The sequence below is a fragment of the Herpailurus yagouaroundi genome, unplaced genomic scaffold, assembly GCF_014898765.1.
Source record: "Herpailurus yagouaroundi ecotype Mexico unplaced genomic scaffold, PumYag 29, whole genome shotgun sequence".
Taxonomy (NCBI): domain Eukaryota; kingdom Metazoa; phylum Chordata; class Mammalia; order Carnivora; family Felidae; genus Herpailurus; species Herpailurus yagouaroundi.
This window is the reverse complement of record NW_024412377.1, coordinates 121,334,257-121,348,313: the sequence shown is the minus strand read 5'-3', so window position 1 is coordinate 121,348,313 and position 14,057 is coordinate 121,334,257. Positions and strand designations below refer to the sequence as shown.

At 43.0% G+C, this 14,057-nt stretch overlaps 1 protein-coding gene and 1 non-coding gene across 5 annotated transcripts in view; one reads left to right on the top strand and one right to left on the bottom strand.

Moving 5' to 3' along the window:
• ARHGAP26 (Rho GTPase activating protein 26) overlaps positions 1 to 14,057 on the top strand; it is a 427,067-nt gene that overhangs the window by 354,652 nt on the left and 58,358 nt on the right. The gene's annotated exons all lie outside the window — the stretch shown is intronic.
• LOC121016942 (U6 spliceosomal RNA) lies at positions 10,602 to 10,706 on the bottom strand. The gene has a single exon (XR_005784543.1). It is a non-coding gene; the product is annotated as a U6 spliceosomal RNA (small nuclear RNA).

Sequence of the window (14,057 nt, the reverse complement as noted above, 5' to 3'; positions counted from 1 at the left end):
TGAGCTCTACAGCAGGTTCACTGACCATTTCTGAAACCCAAGGCAGTGAGATGCCATTTCCAAGTCTGTGCCGCCTTCATTTTTCCTGCCTGTGATTTGCTTGGGTGGACTATGGACAGAAACTAGGCGATCCTGGCAACAGAAGCCACAGTACTTTGCCTCAGAAAACTAATTCTGAGAAGCCTGTCAGCACAGTATGCCATGGTGATTGGGCTCAGTCACAACCAGCAGAGACCCTGGGGAATGAAAGGGTCCATTCCCTCCATCATTGTTCACTTTAAAGTACACAGAGATCCTTGAATGGGAACACTTAATGATGCAGATGAAAACAGAAAACAAAGTCGGGGGTGGGGGATTACCATTAGTTTGAATATTAATTAGGCATAAGGTGGGGAACCAGTCACCAGAAGCTGTCTGTTCTCCTTTTTATTTCATATATTTGCTTTTCATTGTTTTCATAATGACTGGAACGGTCATTATGACCGTGTAATAGTCATAATGAAAGGAACATGCTTTGTGACTCAGCATCCTTTGGTACTTTAGGGACCACATTTTGCTGTCTCATTGGTAAAACTTTCCTAATTCTCCAAGGAGATCAGGGCCCTCTTGTTTGTGTGGGCATAATGCTAAATCAGGCATCAAAATTAGAGATGCACCATTCGAGCCATGCCAGGGCAAGGCTGCAGTGTTTGCATCTTTGGCAGACCTCCTAAAATGTACCCATCTCTCCTGAAGATCAGAAGACACCTAAGTCAGGACCAAAGTCCAGTCTAAAATTGTCAGCAACTATTGCTGATCTATGTGGCCAGACCTTTGCTAAGCTAGCAGGGGTAAAAGAGAAAAAGAGGATTTCTGGCCTTCCCAAGAGTTTATAAAGTGTGTCTGAGGAGGGAGGACCATGTATATGGCAGTGCTAAGTGGGATTTATAGTGCATAAGTGCTTTTAGAGTTTACCAACTTTTTTTTTTTTAATTTTTTTTTTCAACGTTTATTTATTTTTGGGACAGAGAGAGACAGAGCATGAACGGGGGAGGGGCAGAGAGAGAGGGAGACACAGAATCGGAAACAGGCTCCAGGCCCTGAGCCATCAGCCCAGAGCCCGACGCGGGGCTCGAACTCACGGACCGCGAGATCGTGACCTGGCTGAAGTCGGACGCTTAACCGACTGTGCCACCCAGGCGCCCCTACCAACTTTTTTTTTTAACATGTATTTATTTTTGAGAGATAGAGAAGAGTAGGAGTAGGGGAGGGGCAGAGAAGGAGAGACACAGAATCCAAAGCAGGCTTCAGGCTCTGAGTTGTCAGCAGAGAGCTTGATGTAGGGCTTGAACCCATGAACTGTGAGGTCGTTATCTGAGCCAAAGTCGAACGCTTAACCTACTGAGCCACCCAGGAGCCCCCAGAGCTCACCAACTTTAAACTGATTATGTTGAGTACACGCGCCAGTGAGAATATCGGAAAGGGTGGCTAGATGAAATGTGAGGTTGGCGTTAGCTAAGATTTTATAGATCAAAATGGATGGATGGAGGTCACTGCAGGTAAGGGGGAATGAGGGAGGCAAGGATGATCCACAGTGGAGAAAAACAGCCTACAGACGTGCATGCTGGGAGAAAGGGAGCTTCCTTTCTCCCCTACCACTACCACCAAAAAACAAAACAAAAACAACACCTACTAAGCCAACGTTTATTTATTTATTTGTTTGTTTGTTTGTTTATACTTAAGCAATCTCTAAACCCAACATGGGGCTTGAACTCATGACCTTGAGATCAAACCAACTTGTCGTGCTGGAACAACTAGACATCCACGTGCAAAATAGGTAGGTAGGTAGGTAGGTAAGTAGATAGAGATACAGACTTGATACCTTTCAAAAAATTAACTCAAAATGGATCATAGACTGAAACATAAAATGCAAAACTATGAAATCTCTAGAAGATGACCTAAGAGAACATCTAGGTGACCTTGGGTTTGGCAATGACTAGGAACATAATCCATGAAAGGAAAAATTGGTAAGTTGGACTTCATTTAGGTTAAACACCTATGCTGTATGAAAGATACTATTAAGAAAAAGAAAAGCCAAACCCAAAATAGGAGAAAATATTTGCAACACACATCCCTGATAAAGGATCGGTGTGCAAAATATATACAAAGAAATCTTAAAGTTCGGTAATAATTCAACAAACAGCCCAATTAAAAACTGGGCAAATGATCTGGATGGGCACCTCACTAAGGAAAACATTTAGAGGTAAATAAGCATATGAAAAGATGCTCAACATCTTAGGTCATTAGGGAATCGCAAATTAACACAATGAGATCTCTGTGTACACCTGTTAGAATGCCTAAAATCTAAAACAGTGACACCACCAAATGCTATTAGGATGTGGAGCAAGAGGAACTCTCATGCGTTGCCAGTGGGAATGCAAAATGAGATACCCCCTTTGAAAGACAATTTGGCAGTTTCTTAGAAAGCTAAACATAGATTTCTCATACAACACGGTCCAGCAATCACACTCCTCAGTGTTGACTCAAATGAGTTGAAAACTGAAGTTCACACAAAAACCTGCCCATGAGTATTTATAGCAGCTTCATTCATAATTGCTAAAACTTGGAAGCAACTAGGGTGTTCTTCAGTAGGTGAGTGTATAAACCAACTGTGGTACATCCAGACAATGGAATATAATTTGGTGATAAAAAGAAGTGAGCTGTGAAGTTACGAAAGAAGCCACTCTGAAAATACTACAAAATGGTAGGATACCAAATATCTGACCTTGTGAAAAAGACAAAACCATAGAGTCAGTTAAGAGATGAGTGGGCAGGAGGGAGGGGTAGTTGGAACACCGGGCATTTTTAGGGCAGTGACACCATTCTGCATGGTACCGTAACAGTAGGTATCAGACAGTACGCATCTGTCAAAACCCATAAAACCAGTGGGTCACAGAGTGAATCCTCACGTCAACCATGGACTTTAGTTACTAATAATGTATCAGATGGGTTTGTCACTTGCAACAAATGTACCTCACAAATGAGAGATGTTAATTACAGGGGAATTTAGGCAGTGGGGAGACATTTCATGGAAACTTTAGTTATTTTGAGCAGTTTTTCTGGAACCTGAAAACTGCTCTAAAAAATTAAGTCTATTAATACATTTTTTTTTAAATCTGGATTTCCAACTTCTTTTGAAAAGTTAGATTTGGCCATGCTAAATCCATGTGTTACTTGGTAACAGATGATGCTTGCCACAGGGGCTACCTCCTCACAACTGGCCTGCTTTACTCGGTCTTATCTTCTGGCTGTATCCCTGTGATAGATTAAATATGGTCAAAGAAGCTTTGCAACCCCCATTCAGAGATGGACTCCTTGGATCTGGGCTGGCCTTCATCCTCTGCCTTGATTTGGCCAAGAGAATGTGGTACAGATGATACTGTGTGTAACATCCGAGCCCAGGCCACAGGACCTTGTAGCTTCCCATCTCATCTTGGAATCCAGCTGCCATGTAAAAAGTCAAGTCTAGCCTCCTTGAGCATGAAAGATCATTGGAGAGAGAAGCCCAGCCATCCCAGTCAAGCCCAAGTCTAGGCCACCAATCAGCTGAATGCAGCCACATGAGTCCAAGAAGGACAAATAGAGAAGCTGCCCATTCAACCCACAGATTCATGAGAAATAATACATCGTGGTTTTTTAAGCCACTGAGTTTGGACCAGTTTATTCAGCAATAGTTAAATGACACAAGGCCCGTGCGTTTGTGACCTCAGAGCCCTCAAACTTCGTTGAAAGAGGGCTGCATTGCCTGGGTAAGGTAGAAAGGCAGTAAAGGTTCTCATTGTAGAGAGTGGCAGCATGGGACTAACCTGTCAGTTTTCAGAATCTTCTTTGAAAGAAACGATTCATAAATGAGATTCTAAGAAGTTAAGATACAAAGCAAAACCCATAGCTAATGACTGAGGCAATCAGAAAGATAGCTCAAACACAGGCATGGAAAGCAGGAAACCCAGGGTTTTACTGCTGACACGAGCATAGACTGGCTGGTGCCAGTCCTCAGCCCCAGGCATGCCCATCCCCCCCCCCTCCCCGCTCCTTGGGCCGGACCAAGTGGGGCTGACCTGTCTCTGAGAACGGAGGTTGTTCAGATGGTGCTTACAAAGGACTGACAAAATAAAAGTCACTCTCTACTCTCCCAGTGACCAATGGAGTTGGCCTTATGCCGCTGCCTTTCTGGAAGACAGTGATTTTTAAGGAGGAAGTAAACAAATACTGAGAAAGAAGTCAGGGGACGTCCCACTAGGGACATAAAAATCTTGAGTAATTCCCTCAAGTTAAAAACTCCTAGGTGAATGCTTTCTTCAGACTGCTGGGGAAGGGACGGAAGGGCTTGTTAAGATGGAAAGCACGCTAGGAGGATAAAGGATGATTCTAGCCATGGAGGAACCCACCCTTGGAGTTCTCCCTGCCTGAGTGGTCCCCACCCCTAGAAAATAACTCCCTGCCCAGTAGCCTCATAAATAAAATGATTTTTTCATGTCCCTGCCGCTTGACACACACACATACACACACACACAAACACACACACCCATTTCCAAGTTATTTCTGGTGACCTAAAAGGTGTGTGCATGCCAAATGCCTTCAAATTGTGCCACAGTCAACCGCCCTCTACCTCTTTGTGGCCAGGAAGAGGTGAGAGAACACCCTCTGGAATTCAGAAGATAAACAGGGCCTGCTTCCAGGCTGCCTTGTTTCTCTGAAGCAGTGCTGGCTCCTCCTGACTTTGATTCAGCTGCTCTCAGATGAAATCTGTGGAAAACTTGAGAGGTATCTGCAAAAGTTTACTTCTGTTTTACTTAGTTCAATCAACGTTCACCCAGCATATGGTGCTTGAACACCTCCTGTGGGCCAGGCATTATTCTGAGTGCTGAAGATGGAGTGATACACGCAAGGGAGTTTCTGTCCTCCGTGGTCTTGTCTCATAATGGAGACAGGAGGTTCATCAGTGCCTGTATATCAGATGTTGGAAAGTTCTGTGGAGAAAACTAAGGCAGAGTAGAGGAAGTACTGATTTGGAGGGAAAGGAGGCAAGTTACTTTAGTGCTTTCCACTGTGAATAGCAGTTAGTTTGTTTTGGAGGGACTTCTGCCCTCCTCCCTATTTCCTTCCTGTCTCTCTATCCCCTCAACCTCTGTGTGTCTTTCTCATGCAGGGACAGATGTCCCAGGCTGTTCCCCTTGCCTTCCCGCACCAACTTCCCACCTGGAATCGGACACTGTGACACTGGAGCTGTCAGTCTGGTCATTGAGTTATCAGTGAAAAGGAGGAACTTCTCTAGGGGCAGGCATTGCCCCTCTTGAAACCCGGACCAGCTTGGGGGTAGGCATGCCTGTTGCTGAACAATTTGAAACCATCCACCTCCCACGGGGTTGAGCTGTGTGCATAGCTGTTATTTATTGAGACCAAATGAATCACAGAATGAATAGTATGCATTAAACGGTGATAATAAACGGTATATTTTTAAGTAATTTGATCACCTAAGTGTGATTTTATGTCCAAAGAGTTACACCCAAACAGGCAGCTATGATTTTACTACAATGATCTTGATTTGTCATTCTTTGGAATGCAGAGATTCAAAGAGGAAGTTTTCCTCTGTGGCTGAATCACTTTCTGTGGAGGAGGATCTTTCCTCTTAGAGTGAGGATTCTGATTCTCACCCACCTCCAGGCACAAAAGGTCTCTTCAGACTGTTTTGCCTGAAAAAGTGGTGGCATCCTCCACCTTGGGAAATAATTTGAAAGCAACATCATTTTCCACAAGGGATCCGTTGCCTCTTCTTGTTCCTCCTCACAACCTCTGGGGTGGTTCCAGCCAGGCTCGTTCATGGTTGTTTCTTAGACCACCTCACAACCATCCCACTTACACCTCAGTCTCCTGGGGCCACCGTGGCCACCACTCCTCCCAGTAACCAGGCCACGTTCCCTTGGCAGTTTTAGAGATTGTCACTGATGTGACCCGTATTCTTGTTTTCTGAGTGTCTTCCTGTCAGCTTTTCCCATTCCATAGCCAAGATCTCCTTCACCAGTTTGGAGCCCAGCTGGCCTCACTTGGTTGAGGGTGGAGATTCCTGCCTGATGACCCATCTGATTTTTATTGGATAAATGTGTTTGGTTATTAGCAGTTGTTTTTTTTTTTTTTTTTTTTAACATAAAAATTGCTCAAGGCAGCCCTCACACTTCATGACCCAGCAGGATTTCTTTCCCAAGCAACAAGGCTGTCAGTGCCACTTGGATCTCTACAGCCTGTCAGCAGAGGGGGTATGGGAGGAGGGGGGGACGGGACATCGTTCAAGTCCTTAGCCATATCCCTGTTTTCCAGCATAGTGGAAATCGCAAATGGAAAAATGTTTTCCTTCACACACATTGTTGTTTTCTTTCCTCCTTGATGAGCTAACATCATAAAGGTTCTGTATTCTTTCTGTCAGCGAATTAATATTGCTAAACAATCTCAATTACCCAAATTTGTCGTGACAGTAGATGATAACTAAAGCCTTGGGGCTTAATTAAACATAGAAATAAGTGAATTTAATCTGAATTTAGCTGCTCTGACATGGCTTATGGCACTGTATCTTTTTTAAAAAAATTTTTTTTCAACGTTTATTTATTTTTGGGATAGAGAGAGACAGAGCATGAACGGGAGAGGGGCAGAGAGAGAGGGAGACACAGAATCGGAAACAGGCTCCAGGCTCTGAGCCATCAGCCCAGAGCCTGACGCGGGGCTCGAACTCACGGACCGCGAGATCGTGACCTGGCTGAAGTCGGACGCTTAACCGACTGCGCCACCCAGGCGCCCCGGTGGCACTGTATCTTATAGGTAAGTTGGTGTTAGGCATTTGTAAATCTCGAATTTTTGATTCAGTCTTTAGGGAAGGAAATAGGCTTATTATTTTGCACATGGCTTTTAGCACTTTCAAGCCTATGAGGGGACTTTGAAGGAACTTCAAGTTGCCATTTTTGTCCCTTAGAATTAGATTTGGAATTGTTTCTCTCCCTACATGTGTACTTTGGGGAAATCTTATTGGTAGATTCAGATCCTAAATGGAGTAAATTAAAATCATATTAAAGTGCTCCTTTTTAAACCTTTTTGGTCAGTCTGGAAAGCAGATGCTTACTTAGCTAGGAACACATCTCTAGTTGGAAACAGCCTCATGATCTTATTTTTCACCCCTTCTCTGCATTAAGTATCTAGAAAACCATGCAGGATCCAGTGTAGACTTCCTTTGCTCTCAGCTACGTAGGTCTTCCAGGGTAGGGGCTTAGCCCAGTGAGGTGTTCAGGGTCCCTGGTACGACCTGAGAGCCCGTTAGATATACCCACTCAGGCTTTACTGCAGACTCGCTGGATCAGCCACTCTGGAAAAGGAACCCGGGGCTCTGTGTTCCAACAAGCCCTGCAGGTGATTCAGATACATCCTGAAGTGTGAGAACCACAGGCATAGAGCTCATGGGGTGGATGGACTTCCACAAGAATAAACACAGAATTTACTTCCTTGTAAAGCCTGCAGGACCACGCCTGCATCATCCCTAGCACTCTGGTTGTCCCTGCAGTGATGACAGTAGAGGGGCTTCAGAACACCCTGCCTCTGGCCTTTGAGATTAGTCACAACTTGTGAGGCTGATGACTGATGAGTTTGCTTCTCAGAGGAGTCCAGTTAGCTCACCAGGGCTGCACTTTCCAAAGCCTGAGGGAAGCCAGCCTGCGGCTTTGCAAATGCAAGCTTTTTGGTCACAAATCATGAAAGGGTCGGTGCACCAATTAAACCAACAGATATTTTTATTGAGCACCTACTGTATGTGTAACATGAGAAGATGAAGACCTTTGCATCGAGAGGAAAAGAGCTTGGAACATGGTAGATGACCATTAACATGTATAGGAGATTTGAGACTTTTAAATCAGCATTCCCCAAATTGGTGCAAGGAGGAGGGGGACAGGTGGGGAAGAGTAGGAGCCGAGTTGGATACAGTTGAAGAGATTCTTGTCTCGAGGACTTTTGCGCCACTAAGATGTCCATTGTGAATCTCCCAAAGGGCATGTGTTATACCATGTTTCCTAAATGTAGTTGACCTTAGCACATGCTCTTTACGGCACTTCTCTTTAGCCTCTTAAAACTGTATTCTATAGTTTAAGAAATGCTTTTCTATGTGAACACTCTACTTTTGAGGGGGGAAATGTATTTTTCCTAATGGATGGCACTATTAGGGCAACAGTCCTTCTGTAGAGCATTTATGGTTACAAATAGCTGTCTGAAGGCTGACATGGGCTATATCGTGTCCAAAAAGCTTTGGGATCTGGTGTAAGGAAAAACCCACGTGGCCTGGTAGTGAAGCTTTGGCCCTGCTGTTTCCTGTCAACTTGTGCAATTACTTTCCCTCTCTGAGCTAAACCTCTTCTGCGAAATAGGAATAATAACAGTAATAAAAATAATTGTAGTAATAACAAGACCTACCTTCAAGGTTGTTGTGAGGGTCAGATGAATTAATGCCTGTATAATTAAATGGCTAACAAAAATTGGTTTTCTTTTATGCTAAGCAAAAACTGGTTTGCTCTTAGACTGTTGCCCTACTATGAACAAATCCTTACTATCGATTTTTTCCGGTGGTAACAGTAGACACTCAGTGTTTATTTTTTTGTTTGATCCTGGTGTGACACAAAGAACCCATATTAAAAATAATGAGGTAATTTTAAAATAAAACATCTAAAACTAAGTTAACTACAAATAACAAAATCCCCTGAAAGCAGTCAAAGCACTCCTCGTTCAAGACTGGCTTCAAGCTGTTTGCACAAAGTCAGCAGGCTCAGGTGTTTACTCTCCAAAGTCTTGTCAAGCCATCTATCTACTCCCGTTGTTTCTCTGTTGGGTGGAGCCAATTGGAACGATACTAATTAGAGGAGAACCTAATTGCAATCCTGAGATTTCACTGGGGGATAATTTAGCCTCAGGAATTCCTTTCCAGCCTGTGACTCTGTGTAAATTTGACTGTCATTATGACAAAAAGAAAAAGAGTTTCTAAAAGCATTCTGAAATTCTGCTTCTTAGTCATTCACTGCATTGGTTCTATCGGGTTCTTTTAGTGCCTATTAGCTTCTTTCCCAAAGAAGCAGTGGAGCTCTTCCCAAGACATTGCTTCAGTGTTCCCTTCAATAGTCCTTACAAATTGGACAGGTGATGGGGCTGTGGCTGGGTCACTGTCAAAAATGTGCAGTAAAGGCATAAAATAGTTGCTGTACAGAACCCCCCCTTACCTCTTTTTGCCTTAAGTGAAGAAGCTGTGTCTTCAGAGGAAGCCAAGATGATATTGTCCACAAAGAAATAAATGCGAAGATGTCTGCCCAAGGATAATGTATTAGAATCCTAAGAAGAAACATCAGCACCATGAAAATAGCATAATTCAGGGATGGTTTATTTATAAAGGATTGGAGGCAGGAAATTCATAAGAGATAGTACAGTAAACCAGGGCTAGTCACACCCAACCAGTTACCATCCTTAGGCTGGAAGGACTTGCATAGAAAATGGTGGCCAGACCCGAAGCAAAGAGAGGTCTACAGAGTCAGTCCCTTGAAAGGAATTTTGGTCAAGGGGCTCACCCATGTACAGACATCCTCTCAGGGAGACAAGGGAATAAATACCTTGGCTCTCTCCTTTCTGCTGGTGATCTCTTGCCCGAGCTCCCCCCCCCCCTTGGTGGCCCCAACAGGAAGCCAAAGGGTACAGGATGTAATCCATGTTAGTTAGCTCTTAGGGAAAAGAGGGCAGGAAGGACAGTGGATGTTCTCCAGTGCATATGTATATTGTAACACCACTTATAGAAGCCACAGTGTGGGATCTGAAGGGATAACCATCAGTAAAAGACTGCCAAAATAAATCCCGGAGTATACTGCTAACCAGTACAGCAGAGGAATGAAGGAGTTGTATTTGTGCTGGTATGAACAACCTTCTAAGGTCCATTAAGGGAAAAGTAGGGTGCTGTGTTCCTCAGCCCAGGATGCACATTAGTATACCTGGGGAGCCTAAAGTAAAAAAAATGCCAACACTCCTTTCCCGGAGCCTCAGAGTTAATTGGCCTGGGGTGGTATCTGAGTTTTGGTATCTTTCTTAAACTTCCATGGTGGTTTTGATATTCAGCTAGATTTGAAAACCCATTTGTGTGTGTGGTATAATCCTACTTATGTGCAAGACTCCAGTTATATATACACCTGCAGATATGTGTACATGTTTGTAAAGTTTCTGGAAAGATATAGGGGAGTGAATCTATGCGGTTGTCTCTCATAGAGGCATGTGGGACATTGGCTTTTGGTGCAGGGGACACTGATGTTTCCTTTCAACCTACCCGTTTGTAGCGTTAGAATTTTTTTAACGTGTGTATGCCTTGATTGTTCCATTTTGAAAACTCAGAAGTAGATTTTCTCAGTTTTAAAATCACCATTTCATTTTTTTCTTAAATTTATGAGGTACATCTTTGTGCGAAGGATTTTTTTAAATGTGCTTTAATTTCCAAGTTTTATTGAAAAATAATTGGCACACGTCACCATGTAAGTTTAAGGCATACAGCATGATGGTTTGATTTTTAAAATAAGAAATGTTTTACAATCTGTGTGTCATTTTTGCCCAGAGGTCATGCTAATCTTATCCTTATTATTCGAATTTTTAGTATATGTGCTGCCGAAGTGAACAGAGGAATTTTGTGAAACTTTTAAAATTTGTTACATCCTCAGTAACCAAGGATGTTAGACCCTGTTTGAAGAATAAGACCTATAACAAAAAGGTATAGCTTTTGGTGAGTTTCACTGAAGTCAAGTTTTCTTGAATTATTATTTCAATGGCCAAATGACTCTTGTCCAGGGCTCCAGGTCAGGTTAGAAAATGGTAACTCTTCAGGCAGGAAAGGAAATTTGTCTCAAGGAGCTAGGTAAAGTAGATGCAGTTAGATCCCTGCATCTGGCCTGATTTCAGATTTCTTACTTATTTGAGAAGCCTAACTTAAGGAAATCAGAAAGTCATTTTTTATGTTTACCCATGAAGTCCTCCACCGTCTCCTAAACCAACATTGTGAAATTTAAGTAGTTCAATTTTCTTGTGCTATATATAGTTCTCTAACCTGATTTTCATCTGTCACTCTCCATCTGCTCTCTCCCCCAATTTCCTTTAAAAGCCCCATTTTAAAGCAGAATATATAATGGAAAAACCTTAACTCTTGACCTTTACAGAGGTACACTAGAGTTATTCCATAATAATTAGCAGTTGCCCTGGTAACCTCAGACACACTGCTTAAATCACCTATATTCATCACTACCCCCTGCCTTCTAGCCAGTAGGATCACCTGCTTCAGGCTAATGAAAAAAGGAACAATTATTTTTATAATCCTTTTCAGCTTCTTTTGTAGGAGTAGGAGCAGTGATACTGTTTGTGATTACTTGCACTCAAAAGAGATTTTGTTGTTGTTCTAGTGACTGAAAGCAGTGACATAGAGAAATCATCTTGGGTTTTGAGCAAGTTGGCAAGCTCTACTCAGTTTATTTTGTTCACTACTGTACTCCCAACCTTAGAAGACGTAAGCAGGTACAGCTTGCAGATTAGAATCTAAGAGTCGTGACACTTAGGGATGTGATGGACAATGACATTGGCAAGGCTGGCGCCATGCCACGTCAGTCATCCTTGACAAGGATGATGAAAACCCACTAACTTCAGTCCTTGGACTTGAAGAATACTGCTTGAAAGTTGGAAAACCCAAAGCTGAAGCACAAGAGAGATTTCTTATCTAAAGCAAATGTGTTGACCTCAATTCTGTCTCTGAGGAAGCCTGTATCCTCCCTTAACTTCCATCCGCCGTGCCTTACAGCACAGACTTCATGATAGGAGTGCCATGGAACTCTTGGCTTCCTCTGGTGGAGAAACAGCCCCCACACCCTCACACATCCTCTTTCCCATTCTCCTCTTGATCCTTTGTGTGAAAGTGGAATTAGAGGAAATATGTCCTTAGTCATCCCATGGCAGTACTTACAATGTACAATTGTCACAGTGAAAATACACTGGCAGGAGATCAAGAATCAAGAAGTGGAGTCATGGGAATCCTCGACACACTAATCCAGTAGAGACCAGATCCACATGTTAGTGATCGACATGGCCAACATAATCATCCCAGACAGTAGTTAGACCCAGTTCTGTCCCAAGGGAAGACTGCAAGTGAATAATTACTAGTGGAAGAACACCCACGAAATGCTCTTGCTCGACCCTCTAAATTTTCTTAACTCTCACTGGAATGCAGACCTACCTTTATCTTATGTGTCCCTTTGGTATACGGCACCACCAGTTGAACATGGGCTGCTGTAGCCTTCTTGCACCCTACAGCCCTCACACATATCAGCCAGAATCAGCCAGATCTGACAGACCCTTCCCAGTCAGTTAGCAAACATATACTAAACACCTACTGTTTAAGACACTGTTCCGGGCACTAGGAAAGAGACGAGCAAATACTCTGCCCTCAGATCTCTTACAGCCCAGATGGTAGAAATCAGCTCTACATACATAGGGCAAGTTTTGCTGCCAAAATGAGACAGATTTTAAGTAGTGAGTGAGTGGCTTGGTCATTCACTTAAAAATATTTATGGTGGGATGAATTGCCTTTGCAGTTTATGTTGTGTGGGCAGGGTTTCCAATAATCTCTCTACTTCCTTTTCTAGATCTACTTTGAAGTTTGTAATTTCCTTGTCTGCTTCAGTCCAGTTTACTGAAAGTGGGGAGTGGGGGGGAGGAGTGGTAGTTTTACAAACCAACTTTTTTATTCTGTTAGCCAAGAGACTGCCTATGGCTGAAAATGCCGATTGTCACTGTGCTGAGAAAAGAAAATACGGTGCAGCGTCCCAAATGTTTGTTTGTTTGCTTGTTTGTTTTTCACAGTAGGCTCTATGGATCTACATTTAAGATGCCATTTGGGGCGCCTGGGTGGCTTAGTTGGTTAAGCATCTAACTTCAGCTAAGGTCATGATCTTGAGGTTCTTGAGTTTGAGCCCCGCGACAGGTTCTGTGCTGACCACTCAGAGCTTGGAGCCTGCTTTGGATTCTGTCTCCTTCTCTTTCTGCCCTTCCTCTGTTCGTTCTCTCTCTCTCTCTCTCTCTCTCTCTCTCTCTCTCTCTCTCTGTCTCTCTCTGTCTTTCTCTCTCACAAAAATAAACATTCAAAAAAATTTTTTTAGTTTAAAAAGATGCCATAAGCCTTTTTTAAATTTTTTTCATGTTTTATTTATTTTTTGAGAGCGAGAGACAGAGTGAGTGGAGGAAGGGCAGAGAGGGAGGGAGAGACAGAATCGCAAGCAGGCTCCAGGCTCCGAGCTGTCAGCACAGAGCCCGACGCAGGGCTCGAACCCACGGACTGTGAGATCATGACCTGAGCCGGAGTCTTGACACTCAACCGACGAGCCACCCAGGCCCCCCCTAAAGATGCCGTAACATTTAAAATTTGGACTATAAGAATGCTGGAGAGAGAGAAAAAATATTTAAAGGAACAAAAAGTTGGAATTCTGTCATTTGGTTGTGTTGTGTTTTGAAGCCTCCCTACCCCCAACCAGAATTTCTCATTAGGACTCTTGGACTTTTTTTTCCTCCCAGATATCTAGCTTACTAATACTTATGACAAAAATATAACAATTTCTTGTATAAAGCAGTATCTTGTTCAATTGAAATTTAATTCATAACTTGAAGGATTGTTTTCTCTACTTACATGGAAAAGGAGAGTTCTTGGGAATTAGTAGTTCTTTAAATTCTGAGTCAATGAAAAATAAGTGAAGAAGTTTTGCTACCTAATTGTCATGCACCAGCCAAGTAACTGTGAAGGAGTGCAGGTTCTTTTTTTCTGGTTCTTTGTCCATAAGGAAATTCTAAATTCTCTCTTCTTCACAGACCAGTTATTAAGTTCTGCCTTTAATTTCACCGTGAGTCAATTAGGTCAGATGCCCACAAGCAAGCACTCTGGTTCATCATTACAAAGGAAGAAACTTTCCTTGCTGTATTTTTCTTTGCACACGTGG